The following is a 14,430-nucleotide window of genomic DNA, read 5'->3' on the forward strand; positions in this document are numbered from 1 at the left end:
TTTCTGAGATTTTTTTGTTTGTCTGTGTTGTCCTCATATGTGGAACAGTTTGGTCTGTAGAAGACAGTAGTGCTATATGGGTTTTTTGCACTTCTTTAGTAGTTAAATCAACAAATTCTGTTTTGTTTAGCAGCCTTGTCGCATGTATTCAAGAGCCATTCTAACTGGAAAAAATAGGTCTTTCTAGAGCAGCAACTTTTATTAGAAAATTAAGTAGCACCATATAACTCTTTCCTATTTGGCTTATTTTACAGTGTTTAAACAAAGATCTTAAATCTTCATATGAATAAATGAAGACCCTCAGGAAGCTCTGTGTATCTGACCTTACCACAGAGGATATTGGCAATGTTTCTGTAGCTTAATGAGGATTTCAACCTCCATTCAGAGTGACAGAGCTACAGCCATAAAGCCAAGTGATCTCTACCCCCTTACTCTACGCCCTTCCCATAGCCCAGCCACAGTTACTCCACTTTATTTAGGCACGTGCTGACTTCCAAACTGCCTAACACTGATGTTAGTGATGGGGAGAGGGGGCTTGAGGAGCACATCCCTGTGTCTGTGGTAGCTCTGAGGAGATGGGTGTGCAGACCTTGTGAGTGAGCGCGGCAGGATGGAAGGGGCTGTGTCTGCATTGCCAGGGAGCTGCCAAACCACGGCCAGGACTGAGCTACTGAGCTGCATATCAGGAACTGAGTAAAGCAACCAAGTTACCATTAGGATCAGGATAATTAACATATATGAGTGCACCCGTTGAAAGGCTTATTATTTTATCCTGATAATATGGATTTATGGTAGTCCTCATGAAATACCATCCAGGATTATTATTTGAAGGTTGAAATCAAGAACAAGTAACCAATGTATTGTGTTCAAATAAAAACCTATTTGGTCTACAATAGTGACGTATTTCCTTCATGTTTGACAGTAACAGTGTTGTTTTGTGAACTGTCTTTCTAAGAAGTCCAAAGTCTTGCAAGATTCAAATATTGCAGCTACAAAATTATAAATGGAGGTAAAGGAGAATCATCAAATTAGCTAAACATTGGAGTGAAAAAATCTTTGACATTGACTGAAAGAAGCCTGTGATCCATTAAGGAAAGGAAGCCCTAGAACATTTTCCATATTATATTGCATTAACATGCAGAAACAAGTCAAGACTGTATAAAGGTTAAGTTGGGACAGCACTGGATATCAGTGTTCTTCATGCAGCCTTCCTAGAGATAACTCATAATCTGTAAAGCTAACTGGTAAATTTCCTTTTGTTTATGGAAAAATACTGTGTAAAAGGAAAGGGCAACTGAGAAACTCTACCTAAATTTTCTTAAATAGCTACATATTTTGGCAGAAAATTGTTCTCCTGTTGTCTTCTGTAATTTCTTTTGTGAAAGAAATACCAGATCTAAACAAGATTATAATCTCTTTAAACAATCTGTTTGCTAACAACTTCTTAGCAAAGATGTTGAAGAAAACAGGTTTGGCTTTTTTAATAAGCATTACCTGAATTCTTCTATAATGTTGTGGAACTTCAATAAATGGCTCAAGACTGCAAGAAGATAAGGCAGTTTGGGGAAAATATTCATAAATTCAGAATCACAGAATAGGTTATAAATGAATCCTAAGTGACAGAGAACCAATTTATCCCTATATCAGAATCTATGGATTTTTAGGGATCAGGAGGACTGAGTTGATTTGTAGATCCATTTTTTTTCAAGGTAGGATTAAAAAAAAAAACTATTTCACTTACAAATTACAAAGGTTTTACACAAAAAGAAAGTCTGTAATTTGAAAGGTTGGCTGTACTTAATGTCCAAAGAATAAAGATGATATTTGTTATTATTTCCTGTCATCCTCTGTTGTCAGCAGATTAATCAAAGTACAAAAAGAACCCAAATTAACAAGTAAAATCACAGGAAAAACTGAAAAATATTTGAATATTGAATGGAAAAATAATGCTAATGTCTTCTGAAATTTTTTGTCCTCCATTAAAAACTCAGATGCACTCTGTGACTTCTGTCAGTTATTGAAACCCAAGAGTTATCAGAAAAAGTGTCACATTTTCCATTTTCCTGTACTGGTCTGCTGAGATAGAACAGGCACACAGGTAACTTTCTCAAACCAGTTATGGCTGCAGAGATGATCATCATCATCCACCCTGTTCTTAGCTAATTAAATTTTTCTAGTCATTACTGTTTATCATTGGAACCCTTCAGAAAGCTCTGAAATCATTAAGCCTTTCCTTTTCCTTCAATTGGTTTTGCTTCTGGTCCTGGTAGTCAGATGCTAACATTCATTTGAAACATTAGGGAAGATGATTCCTACTGAAAGATTTGCTAATCTACATAGCTATTAGACAATTTATGAGCTTTGCTCCTGAGACTGCTGGCATCTTTTTGTGGAGACATTGTGTACAGTATTTATGTTCTGAAACCATGGAATCTGAAGATGAACTGTGCCTGCCAATATGAATACAGGAAAGATTTTCTGTCCTTTCACAGTCTCTGGTGGACTAAGTTATTTTTATTACATCTTGGCAGAACATATTGAAGTATATCTCTTAATTGTGCATATCTGGAGCAAAGTCTTCATTCTCAAAGAGAAGCAATTTTTGTCAACTTAAGCATAAGAAATACAGATTTCTAAACTTCTACTAAAAACATGTCACTGTTTCAAAGGTTTTTTTTTTCTTATATAAATCTTTTTAAAAAGCTGTGTTGTGTAGTTCTGGAAAGACATAAATGCCTCCTTTCCTAGAATAATTGAGTTGATTTTGAAACTTAGTATGCTTTACCAGAGAAGAGCAAGATTTGTTGAAAATGCAATTGCAGACATATTTCAAATATGTAAATCAGGAGGAAGGTTTATTGGAAGAAGATCACACCCATGCTGTAATGGTATAGGTCATTATTCACATATTAAAATGATAAATATGAAAGAAAAAGATGTGCAGTCGATCATCTGCATGTGCCCTAAGAACTTTTCAAGCTGCTATGTGGAAACAAAGAGAACTTTCTAAAATCTTTTCACAACATTTGGATGTACAAGGAAAATAGAAATGCTTCATTACCCTGATAAGAGTAGAATTAATTATGAAAATGATGTTTCTTGTTTATTTCTGTGGCTGCTGTACTTTATTGATTTAATGGAGGAATAGTTTCTTGTTGTACAGTATTATTATACAGTGTGAGAATAGCTGTTTCTATCTTGTTTGGCGCTGTTGTTGCCAGGCTGGATGCATCAGCTCATGATGGATGGCTCACTCAGAGGAAAGCAGTGGATACTTCTGTTCCATGCCCCTGCCCTTCACACTGTGTCACCACCAGCAAGGCAGAGGTGCAGACTGCTGAGCTGCTCATCTGGGACTCAGCATTTGGGTGGGCTTGCTTTCTTTACTTCTGCACAGCACACAGAACAACCTGCGCAGATATTTTGTATCATGGTTTACTGTATTCACTTTTAACTCCACATTCATTGCTCAGCTAATAATTCTCTGTATATCTTCCTGAACCTTATAACAATCCTGTACAACCAGTGGCAAAATTCAGTGAAAAGGTCTTGCCAATGCAGCTTCTTTCTTTTTCATTTATTTTTTTCACCTTTTTTTTCTCTTCTTCCCAGAAGAATATAATGTTTCATATACCAATTTTAGCTGAAAAGATAATCAAGGATACTGTCATTCAAATGAAATGCTGCTATTTGCTAATAATACAGGAATTTAGTGTGGCATTCTCTGAATATTTAAAACTGATAGGTTTCTTTTTATTATTCTGTATGGTATTTTGAGTATTTAATGCCATTTTAATATCTGGTTTAGAATTCATGATGTAAAGATACAAACAACTGACAGGAATGTTGTATTCCATTGAATTCCTGCTGTTAAGCAAAGTAGCTTTCTGATGGAGAATTTAATCCTGCAGATCTTACTCAGGTTTCATATACTAAAAATCCCTGCTGACATCAAGGACTGAAAAGGGAAGATGAAATTCAGAATGTGATCTGTATTCAGTTTTATAATTTAATTAAATTCAAACAGAATACTTAGCTGTGAAGGACTGGACTGTATTATTCCAGCCCATGTCCTGCTTAGCATCAGTGTGAAATAACTTTGATCCAGGAAGAGTACTTTAGATACAGTACCATATCAAGATTTTACTTTTCATGTCATCATAACCAATTTTCCCACATGTAGGAAAAATATTTAGTTGAAGGTACTTGCTTGGCACTGCTGCTGGCTCAAATCTCAACTTGGCAATCCAGTTCATCTGTTCATGGTAGTCACCACTTTATTTTCATGACAACTATCAAATTTCTGAAGGAAGCACATTACTTTTTGTATCACTGAACTTGATTGCAGATCTAAGGCAAAAGTGGGTTGCCCATTAGGCTGTGAAGCCATGTGGGGTACACGCTTTAGGGAACCTTGTGCTCATTTGAAAGAGCTGTGGGCATCCCAATAATGCTGCATAGTCCTTAAAAGCTGAAATAGCACCTACAGAGCTTAAAAGAAAATTGTTGCACTGAAGTCAAAATACTTACTAAAGGCAGCAGGTATTTATTTCAATCTGTGCCTTATAATGGAAAATTAGAAAAACAGTGAAGCTGCATGATTTGGCTAAGGTCACTCAACAGGTCAAAGTGATGTAATAAAGGGCAATTGGCAGAGCAGCAGGTGAGGGGAAGAAGCTGCATCTGAAAATGAAGCACGGGATACATTCTGAGCTGGGATTTGTTTTGAGAACTGAACTCCCTTGTCCACAGTGCCGTTGTGCTGTCATCACTTGGTGCCTGCTGGACTTTAGCAGGCAATTGGATGAAGCCACAGCAGAATGTGTGTGTATAGAGACCCTACATGTACCAGATTTACACTGAAGAAGCCTGTTATTATTATCTTTATCAATTTCCTTTATAACCCCTATTTTTCTATAGCTGTATCACCTGTTGCCATGGTAAGTTTCTCATGCTGTTTGTCTTTGATAAACAAGAAGGACATCTCGAAACACTGATAAGGGCTTGAGACACTTGGTAATACCCAATGTCCTCCCCATAGCACTGAGCACATTGGACTGGATCCTAAAAACCTACATATTTTTAAAGTTTGTCATGCTGACAGTTTTAGAAATAACAGAAGTTTTATTTTATACCAGTTTAGGGATAATTTTAGATTTGGAGTAGTTCGTTTGGGTTTTTCTACTTTGAAGTCTGCTTAGCTAAAGTAATGGAAATAAGGCACCTGATTTTCTAATACATAGTCAACCAAAAATAACCCTAAGAATATATTTAAGGATCTAAAAAGCAAACAGTTTTTTTGGTATAATAGCACTTTAAACCAGATTCTTCATCTGGACTTACTTCAATGAATCATTCTTATTCATAGCTCTCACAGATAGAGTACAGAACAAGCTATAATTTGCCATGCCTCCATTTTTCTTGTAAATATACTTTTGGCAAGGCTGGCCATATTATCTACCTTTAAGATGTTCTGTAAATACCACTGTGTCCTCTTCAAGATGATGAATTTTCAAGATGGTAAATTTTCCAAGGTGGGTATGTGCTCAACCCAAGGATTTTGGAGGATTTTGGTCAAAATGCTAAACAGTTCAGAAAAATAATATTTTTTTCTGTCAGACCTAGAAAAAAATGTTTGGGGTGCATGGTGAAGAGGTCAGGAGAAATATGTATAACAAGCAAAAGCTCTGTATGTATTAGCAAATTAGACACCAGAATGATCCTATCTCAGATTTATTTTCCCAGTGCTCATATTTTTAATTGCAGTCTTGCCTAAAATACAAGTTGATATCTGTGGAAATGTATAAGGGCTGAGTGCCTAAATTGGCTCTTAGCCACAGAACCACTGGCAGATATTCCCAGTGATTTGGAGAGTGTTTAATGGAAAACAGCTGAGTTTGGCTAAAACAGAGGAATGGATTATATTGTCTTTCAGCATCTCTATCAGCAATTTTTTGTGAGGGTGGACAAATTGCTCAAAGTAAAAGCCTGCTATTGTTGTGGGTTTTGTAGTCTTGAATTCTTTCAAAGACTTTTTGGATCTGATTTTCACCAGTTACAAGTGTCATCATCAGCTGTGCCTGACTGTAAAGTGCTGGTTGAGGTTAGGTGCAAGCCTTGGCTTTTGCAGACAATGTAACAGTGTTGAATATTTTATTTTAACTCAGGAACATAATAAACAATTAGTTACATTTATGAGGTACTATTACCACAAATGACACAGAAAGCCAACTGCAAAAGTCATAATTTTTTCAAGAAAAATTAAAGTTTTGAACTGTTCAGACATTTAATAAAGGAAAAAACACACTGAATAATGAGGATAAAACAAATATTGAAAAGCTCTTCTTTCAGTGATCTTTCTTAGGAATGAAATCAAGCAGAATAAAAAAAAAAAACCTCAGCCATTTTAAACTCAATGGTTGAAACAAAAAAAAAAAAACAACAATCTAACAAAATTTGACTCAGACACTGACTACATCAAATCTATACATGACAAGACCTGAATTTGGGTTTCACTGACCTGTAACTGATAGTTAACTAACTTCACAGTGCTTGGCTTACTTTAACTGTTCATTTTGTAAGCCTGATGTTTATATCCACCTAATACTTTTCATCAAAGAAAAATGTTTCCAAGTTTATGAAAAGGTATACACAATTTGCAAGTTGAGGTTTCCTATATCATAGACTTCCTTGGGATCTAAGGAATTCCCCTGAGTGACCCAAAAATTATTTTCTGATTCTTTCATGAAAATCTGTTTGTTTTGGATAATATCATGAGACACCCACAAAGTTCTTGTTTGCCGACTCAATAAACTTGGTAGAAGCTGTAGAAAGATGTCTACATTCCCCTACTCGGCTGATCAGAATTTTTTCCTTCTATGTGAAATTACCTTGGTGTAACACTTGGGGAAATACAGAGCACATTCATTACCTAGCTTCAAATAACTACTTTTGCTGCTACAGGTAACTAAAGTACCTACACATTCCATGTGATCTTTGCATACAGGAAATAATTCAGAGTACCTAAACCAGATGCTCTAAAACACTCTCTGGATGTTGACTCGCTGAAGAAAGAAACTAATGTGTTTTAAAAATTCCTCCCTCTCTGGCCTAAATCTTTAAATTTTCTGACAATTCATTTATTCTAATAAGAACTTATTTAATTAGTCTTTCATAGGCCTGATTTTGTTAATATTATCAAGAAATGAAACGCAACTGCAACTGAACTTGTTTTTACAAGTTCCCATTCTCATCCATACCAGCACTGAGAATTAATTTACTCTGGAAGAATATAATGACTCTGCTTTAATATCTGCATAATGAGTGTTGATGTTCATAAAATTCACCCCCACAAACCTCCTTTTTATATTACATTGCCAAAAGCACACTCATACTACTGTGCAGGGACTATGAGCCTTCATCTCCAGTAAGTGATTGCAGGTACAGAAAAGGTATTGAGGCAGCACCTGATATATTTGTAACAGTATAAAAATTAAGAATTTAGATGAGAAATCTAAAGAACTATGAAAAAAAAAAAAAAATAAAAAAACCAACCAAAGAAGCAAATACAAGTGTTTAGTTTGTTCCTTTGCCTCTTTTTTCTTTTTTGCTCTGTTGTTCACACTCATCATTTTAGAGATCCTAAGCAGGTCAGGCAGTCCCATTCTACGTGTGCTTTGCAGGGAACAGGAATGTGTTAGAGCTGTATAGCAAATTCCATTGTGTTTTGTAACTGCATTATCTCATAGCATGCAGAATTTGGAAGGTAATGTCTTCCAAGAGTCTTCTGTCACCAGAACTATAACCCTGTGTCACAGAGATGCTATGTGAAGCTACTTAGGTTATTTAAGCAAAAATATTAATGTGACAACTAATTTTATGTTCTTTATTGAATATGTCTACCCAACTTTATCTTGATTTTCAGATGTTTGGAGCCTTAGGGAAGTACTATACCTTTTGAATGGTGTTCAGGGAATTGAGAGTGCTCAACATCATTTGCAATAAATCACTTGCTTCTGAAGGACAGCCTCAGGTTGGAACTCTCCACAGCCCTGAGTTCTGGACCTACCATTACTACCTTCTCTAGGATATGCCACCACTCAGATTTATAATGATCTTCCAGTCTATAAGGTGAGCTCTAGTATTTTTCTATATGGTTTTATTTTATGTAAAATTTGAGATAATTAGGTCACATCAGTCTGCAAAAAATAGAATTCTTTTAAACTAGTTCATATTTTGTTGCCATTGTAAAAGAGCTTATGCAGAGATGCGTATGATGCTTGTTACTTTGAGACAGGACAGTTTGATTATGTATCTAAATTCTTACACTTTTTCTGTCATAAAGAAATACATCAGTTAATCATCTTCTCACAGAAGCAACACAATAATAAATAAACTGCGTTTTTGCGGTGTGTTGAGCATCAAAAATACTTTAAGAAATTGTCTCCCCTTGGCATGTCAACCTTTGAGACAGTATGTGAAAACTAAATTTTGCAGATCCTGGGGGGTTTTTTACTTTGCTCTCTACTTGTTCATCTCTGAAAATACTGGTATCTTCTTTGAGCTACTGTGAATTTACTTATTAAGGTTTATATTGTTCAGTTACTGTAGCACTGTTGCTACAAACTATGCACAATGAAAATCTGTTAGAAAGTAAATAAAACTACAGCAGCAACCATTTGGATGAGAAAGAGAAAACAAAGAGGGTCATACCATTAGAGTTTAGGACAGATACAAGTAATTAATTCAAACTTTTATCCAGAATGAGTTAGTTCTTTTGGAGAAAAGGGTGGTAAGTGGTCCTGTAGTTAAAGGCTATGTTCTCTTGCATATCCTGAAGAACATCATGTAATCATATTGGAAATTATAAATCTAACATTTCCTAAATCCTAAATACTGAGTTGTATTTTTCTGTAATAAGCTTATATACATCCATATGTCGTAGAAAAGTACAATTATAATTATTAAGAAGTACAAGTATAAATATTGCATTTAGTTACTAGAAATGAACTTGTTTCTTCAGCAAAGAGCACGTGAAGCAAAAGACCATTGTCACTTGCTGTTGGTAGTTAGTGCATCCAGAAGGTCTCAGCTCACAAAATCAGCATCAGTAGCTAATGTGGAGTCCTGCTGTAGCTGGACTCAGCTTCATCTCCTGCACCCTGGTGCAAGCACAGTCCTTCCCTTGTTTCTCCTGACTGCACACCAGAAATGGGCCTGAAGTGTTCCCTGAGGAACAGCATGAAGTCCCCATGTGGGACCCCATTCCCTGTCACCGTGTCTTAAAAAAGGGGTGGCGCTTTTCTGCCCACACTAATTTTGGGTTCCAGTATTGCAAATGGTGATAAAAATTTAAACTATGCCCTGGTTTAGACATGGATTTTTTTTCTCTACAGAGAAAGAGCTAAAAGAATGTGGCCAGAAGCTACTCAAGCCTAGCACTGCTCTAGACTGGAGAAAAAAACTCCGTGGGTTTTTCAAGATTCTATCTCCAGGCTAGAGCTGGAAATAAACCCTAGGTGACAGTATTCACACTCCAGTTTTATGTAGGTTGTGAGTGAGATAAAGAAATATGCAGTTTTCTTAAGGGTTTATTAAGATTGTATTTAAGTGTGTTACCACTGTAAATAGTAATCTAAAGCTCTTGGAAATATTTTTTTATTATTATTCTTTTTGCTTTGCATATAGAAAATGGAAGAAGAAGGGGGAAACTGCACTACATCACAGAATACTATTCATCAGAACCAAAATACTTTTACTTAGAGCCCAAACTCTTAACCATTATACCACATTTCCTAAAATGGTTTACAAGGGGGACTTAGAAGTAGGTGATCATAATTGCCTAAAGGAAATAACCTAGTATCCTTGGAAACTTGAGAGTAGTAATTCCTTTAATTGCAGTAGTAACTGCAGTTTTTAATAAGTGATAAAATATTTCAGAAGGCTGGAAAGCTCTACTTAATTACTTAATATTCCTAGAAGATTAACAAAAGTCTATTGACGAAGAAAGGGGAAGTCTGATTTTTTCCCCCTCCTGAACAAGATAGAAATTTGTAGCAAAATACCAAGATTCATCTAATTCCATTACTTCCTTGCATTTTCTGATTTTTTTTGTTTTCCAGCTGCATATATGTGTGTGTGTGTGTGTATATACACACATATATATATACACACACATATATATATATGTACACACATATATATATATACTCAGTTACTCAGTTCAGGTCCAAAGGACTATTTAAACACTTTTCAGTTATGTGTCAAAAAACCCAAATGAGATTAAATATCCTCTACTGTTTAGAAAATGTTCTTAAATGCCTGGTGAAGACTATGTGGCTGTCTTTCAGGTAACTGAGATTGGGCAAAATTCAAAACATTTAAGGAGCAAAGTTTTCAATTTCAGTTGTGGGTGTTGCTTTCATTTAAAGCTGCAGATTGTGTATATCATGTTGTATCATTAATTAAGTTGTGCAGAGCTGAGAAGAACAAGGCATGAGGCATATGCTAGTCCTTGGAGTTTGAGGTAGCCCAATGCTCTGTTGTCAAGCAAGAAGTTGAAAAGTGGGTGTAGAGAAGCCCAGCCCAATGCACAAGAGCTCTGCTGTGAGCAGACCATTCAAGGCTTCACACTGAGCTTCTCATGCACCTCATTCACCTTGTGGAAATTGGCCCATGGAATTTCCCAAAAGTGAATTTTCTGTACTTCTGTAATTTCTGCTGATTCTTTCCTCTGAAGGCTTTGTTTTTAAATTGGTTGTTTAGTAAACAAATAGGATTTACTTAGAAGAAGGCACTTCCATTGATAACTCTGAACATTTTTAAAAGAGAGATTAGACACTACTTTCCGTATTTGTGCACTTTTTTTTTTAGAAGTACTTACAGCCTGCAGCTTTCACTAGTCTCAGGTTCAGGTTCTCAAAAACCTGGAGTCATAACTGGTATAAAAGATATAAATATATCCTGACCCAAACCAGGATATACTTTTTTGTACTTCTTGTCTTGCATCTTTATACAGATACTGTTGAAATTAATATGTTAAGAGATTTTTGAGACAGGAAGCTAGTACTAATGAAAGCTCAAGAAGTACTGAAAATGCATATATCACATGAATGTTTCGCTATTAGCTGGAACTGCAGCTGAAGTGAGCCTCCTTTATTTTTCTAAGCATCCCTAATGGCTGGGTTATGTTGCTGTAGTCATGCACTATAATGATGATCTACAAAACAGGTAAGTAAATGAGGAGGTAAATTGTGTAAGTATGGGCATTTTTCTCAGGATAGGTAGAATTAAATGTTGGAGAATATTCAGCCTCAAGCTAATAGACATAAGACACTATGGGCCATACCAGCAATAACGAAGGCTCTCAGTCACCCCCAGTCCTTACTGGTGAGTTCTGTAGGTACATCTGTAACCCCTCTGCAGCATCTAAGTTTGGGTGTCTAATCTCTCCTTAAAACACTGATACAGAGATAAATGTTTAGCTAGGGCTGAATCTAGCCTTTAGGCTGTGTCCTGAACTCTCTTTTCTCTCAAAGTCAAATATTATTTTTAGCTTTTATTGACCTGACCATCTGACTCCACTCAGCATTTGTTTCTGGTCAAATGCACTGCTCCCCGTCTAGGGCTAAGCTGACTTACCAAAGAAGTTGTGTTCTTCAGGCATGAAATGGGTTTTTATTACTGAGGTCCACAGTGCAGATCATTGGAAGTTATGTAATAATATGAAGGGACATATAATTGAAAGGCTGTCAGAAGATAGAAGGGTATCTAGCTTCCCAGAGCATTCACATTGCAGCTCATGAAGCTGGCTGACATTGAAGGAGCGATTCCGTGCTCAGTGCCGGCCCCTCTGGTAGCAGCTCTGCTCCTCCTCTCTGCTGCCTGTTGAAATATCACAGTCTGCAGCAGAGAATTTAATACAGGAGTTTTCCATTAAAGACATTAGGTGCTGCATTTCACAGTTACTTCTAGCTCAGCTCACCTGCTGGGGACACAGTGCTTTGTCCTTGAATTGGCAGGACTGCCCTCATCCTGTTCTTCCCCCTGGAGCAGCGAGAAGTAGCGTGTGAGTACATCCTGAGCAATGCACAACAAGTGAGTAACTGCAATACAGGCATATATTATTCTTGGATTTGTTTTAAATGTCAAGCAATAATACATGGGAAGTAAAAGTAAGTCTTTAACTATCCTGACATTCTCCTAAATGTAAAAAACTATAAGAGATGCCTATATTTACTACAAATAATAAAACTGGAACTTACGCTAATCAAATTCAAATCAGTTCAACTGCATAATTTTCAGTGAATAGGTGCTTATAAAACACAGAATGAACTCCACAAGGGAAGGTTCATTGCTTCCTAATCAAAAGCAGTCAGCTTTAAACACCAGCCAGTCAGGTGATAGGTTTGTCATTTCTCAGCTGTGCTCTTGGAGGGAATTTGCCAAGAAGGCTTGACAGCCTTTAAACTTCACAGAGCATTTTTTGCCTGGTTTTGAACATCATGTTGAGCTACAAAAAACTCCTGGGAGACTGGGAGGAGAGGTAGAATAACAGCAGTTCTATTAAAATATATTTGCTGCAATGAATGCCAAGCAGAGTTTATGGTGTGAAAAAATAAGTAATTCCTGAAAAGAAATGTTGACCCCCCTCAGGTCTGATTCTTTCTTGTCTAATGATGTCCAGCTACTCTGGGGGACTAAGGAGTGTCAGTGATTAATTGCCTGGATGTCAGAGAAATAAAGGCTCATAATGCATCATTAAAAGCTAAAAATCAGGGTGTCTGAACTATCATGGGGAACTTAAAATGAATGTATTTACTGCTATGTACAATTACCGGTCCAAGTCAGAAATAATTTGCTTTCATAATTTAGAACATGAAAATGTATTTACAGTAGTTTTACATTGCTTTCTAGAGGCTTAGTACAAAAGGGAGAGACAAAAATTAATATGCACCAAGGCAGTTAAAAAGAAACCTGCCTTTGAAACCTGTTCTTTCATTTTAATCAGCATGAGCTCTGCTAAATAGTGGAATGAATTATGGGTAGGAGGTTAGCAACTAGGTTACTGCGGGCAAATCACTCTTGGGGGAATAAGTTTGCAGTCTGAGCCACAGAGTCTGAGGTGTGCATGACTTGGGGTGAACAGGTCTTCTCTGATACAACATCTATTGCAAGGTGGCCAACCTAAAGTCTCTCAACCAAATTCCCCAACATAAAGGTCTGTTCTCCCTGCCAATGGCAATTGTTAGACTGTGCTAAAAAAATTTTTCAGTGTCTTCTATTTCTATTTTCCAATGTCTTTCTAATGTCATTCTAGTGTTTTCTATTTCACATCCTCAACTTTGGGATCTCATACATTTTTTAGTAATTTTTGGTATTGGTTGAAGTCCCATTAAGCTTCTTAAATTCTTTAATGGCTTCTTGGAAGGATTTTGTTGGATATTTTTTTCTTGTAATTTAGGTTATAAAAGTAGCACCATAAACATTAATTGAAGTGCCATTAAGCAGTAGGGCTGTTTGTTTTGGGTTGATAGAGGACATAAAACTTCATACCCTGTGGTGGAAAACAATTAGATCTGATGATGAACATGCTATTAAATATACCATTACCAAACTTCTATCAGTTTAACTTTAGAAAATAGCAACCAGCTGTAGTCAAAGCATACACAAAGGATAGAAAGTAATATTTTAACTGTCATGTCATAGCCTGTTATAAATATTGTCATTTCTAATGTTTTATGCTAATGACAGTGACTAATAGTAGTCATTACCTCTGTTCATTCTCATAAAAATTTCCTCTAGAGAATATGATCACAGCTAGAGTGCTGTTTAAAATTAAATTTTGTTTTTCTAAAATAGATAACATAAAAATATTTAAATACTGACAGGTTTGTTAACTATTTTATTTTGTAATAGCATGTGTTCACCAACTACAGCTTTTGTTAATTGTGCCATAAGTTGAACAGACATCCCTTTTAGAAACACTTCTGGCATGCTAGTGTCACATCTCTGGTGTCTGAACAATGGAATAAAAGGTGAATCTCACAGAAGCCATAAAAAAGTCTGATGCTACCCCTATAGAGGCTTAATATTAAGAACATTGAATTTTCTCATCCATTTCTTATTTCAGTTATGAATTCTGCTTACTTGACAGGTACAGAGTACTTCATTATGTGCACGAACAGAAATGCTTAAATGGATGAAGCAGCTATTTACGTCTGATAGGAGCTAAGTGGGACATTAAATTAATGCCAAACAAGTGAGTGCTCATTTTAGTTTTGTTATAAATGGCTGCAGCACAGCAGTAATGTGTTGACTCTTATGTGCTGACAAGTTCTATATTTCTTACAAACTTCCCTTAGAGCTCGTCCTGGAAAGACAAATTCACACTCTGCATGATGAAATTAGCAGCAGATGCATTAATAATTG

At 36.2% G+C, this 14,430-nt stretch overlaps 1 protein-coding gene and 1 long non-coding RNA gene across 32 annotated transcripts in view; one reads left to right on the top strand and one right to left on the bottom strand.

Annotated features, from left to right (window-relative positions):
• The window catches only part of KHDRBS2 (KH RNA binding domain containing, signal transduction associated 2), a 339,259-nt gene that overhangs the window by 311,860 nt on the left and 12,969 nt on the right, over positions 1–14,430 (top strand). For 4 of the 29 annotated variants that reach the window (XM_074538473.1, XM_074538475.1, XM_074538468.1 and 1 more), the window contains exon 11: positions 255–14,260. The exons of 2 other annotated variants lie outside the window; for them this stretch is intronic. The gene's annotated coding sequence lies outside the window, so the exon portion shown is untranslated. The remainder of the gene's footprint in view (positions 1–254; positions 14,261–14,430) is intronic. 23 more of the 29 variants (XM_074538479.1, XM_074538477.1, XM_074538484.1 and 20 more) reach the window with 18 other exon arrangements.
• LOC113458855 (uncharacterized) overlaps positions 11,282–14,430 on the bottom strand; it is an 87,766-nt gene continuing 84,617 nt past the window's right edge. For 2 of the 3 annotated variants that reach the window (XR_012579774.1, XR_012579773.1), the window contains 2 exons: positions 11,984–12,045; positions 11,282–11,901 (listed from right to left, as the gene is read on the bottom strand). This is a non-coding gene — a long non-coding RNA (uncharacterized LOC113458855). Of the gene's footprint in view, positions 12,046–14,430 lie in introns of all 3 variants that reach the window. The other variant, XR_003379511.2, reaches the window with a different exon arrangement.

This window comes from Zonotrichia albicollis, chromosome 3 (assembly GCF_047830755.1).
Source record: "Zonotrichia albicollis isolate bZonAlb1 chromosome 3, bZonAlb1.hap1, whole genome shotgun sequence".
NCBI classification, from domain to species: domain Eukaryota; kingdom Metazoa; phylum Chordata; class Aves; order Passeriformes; family Passerellidae; genus Zonotrichia; species Zonotrichia albicollis.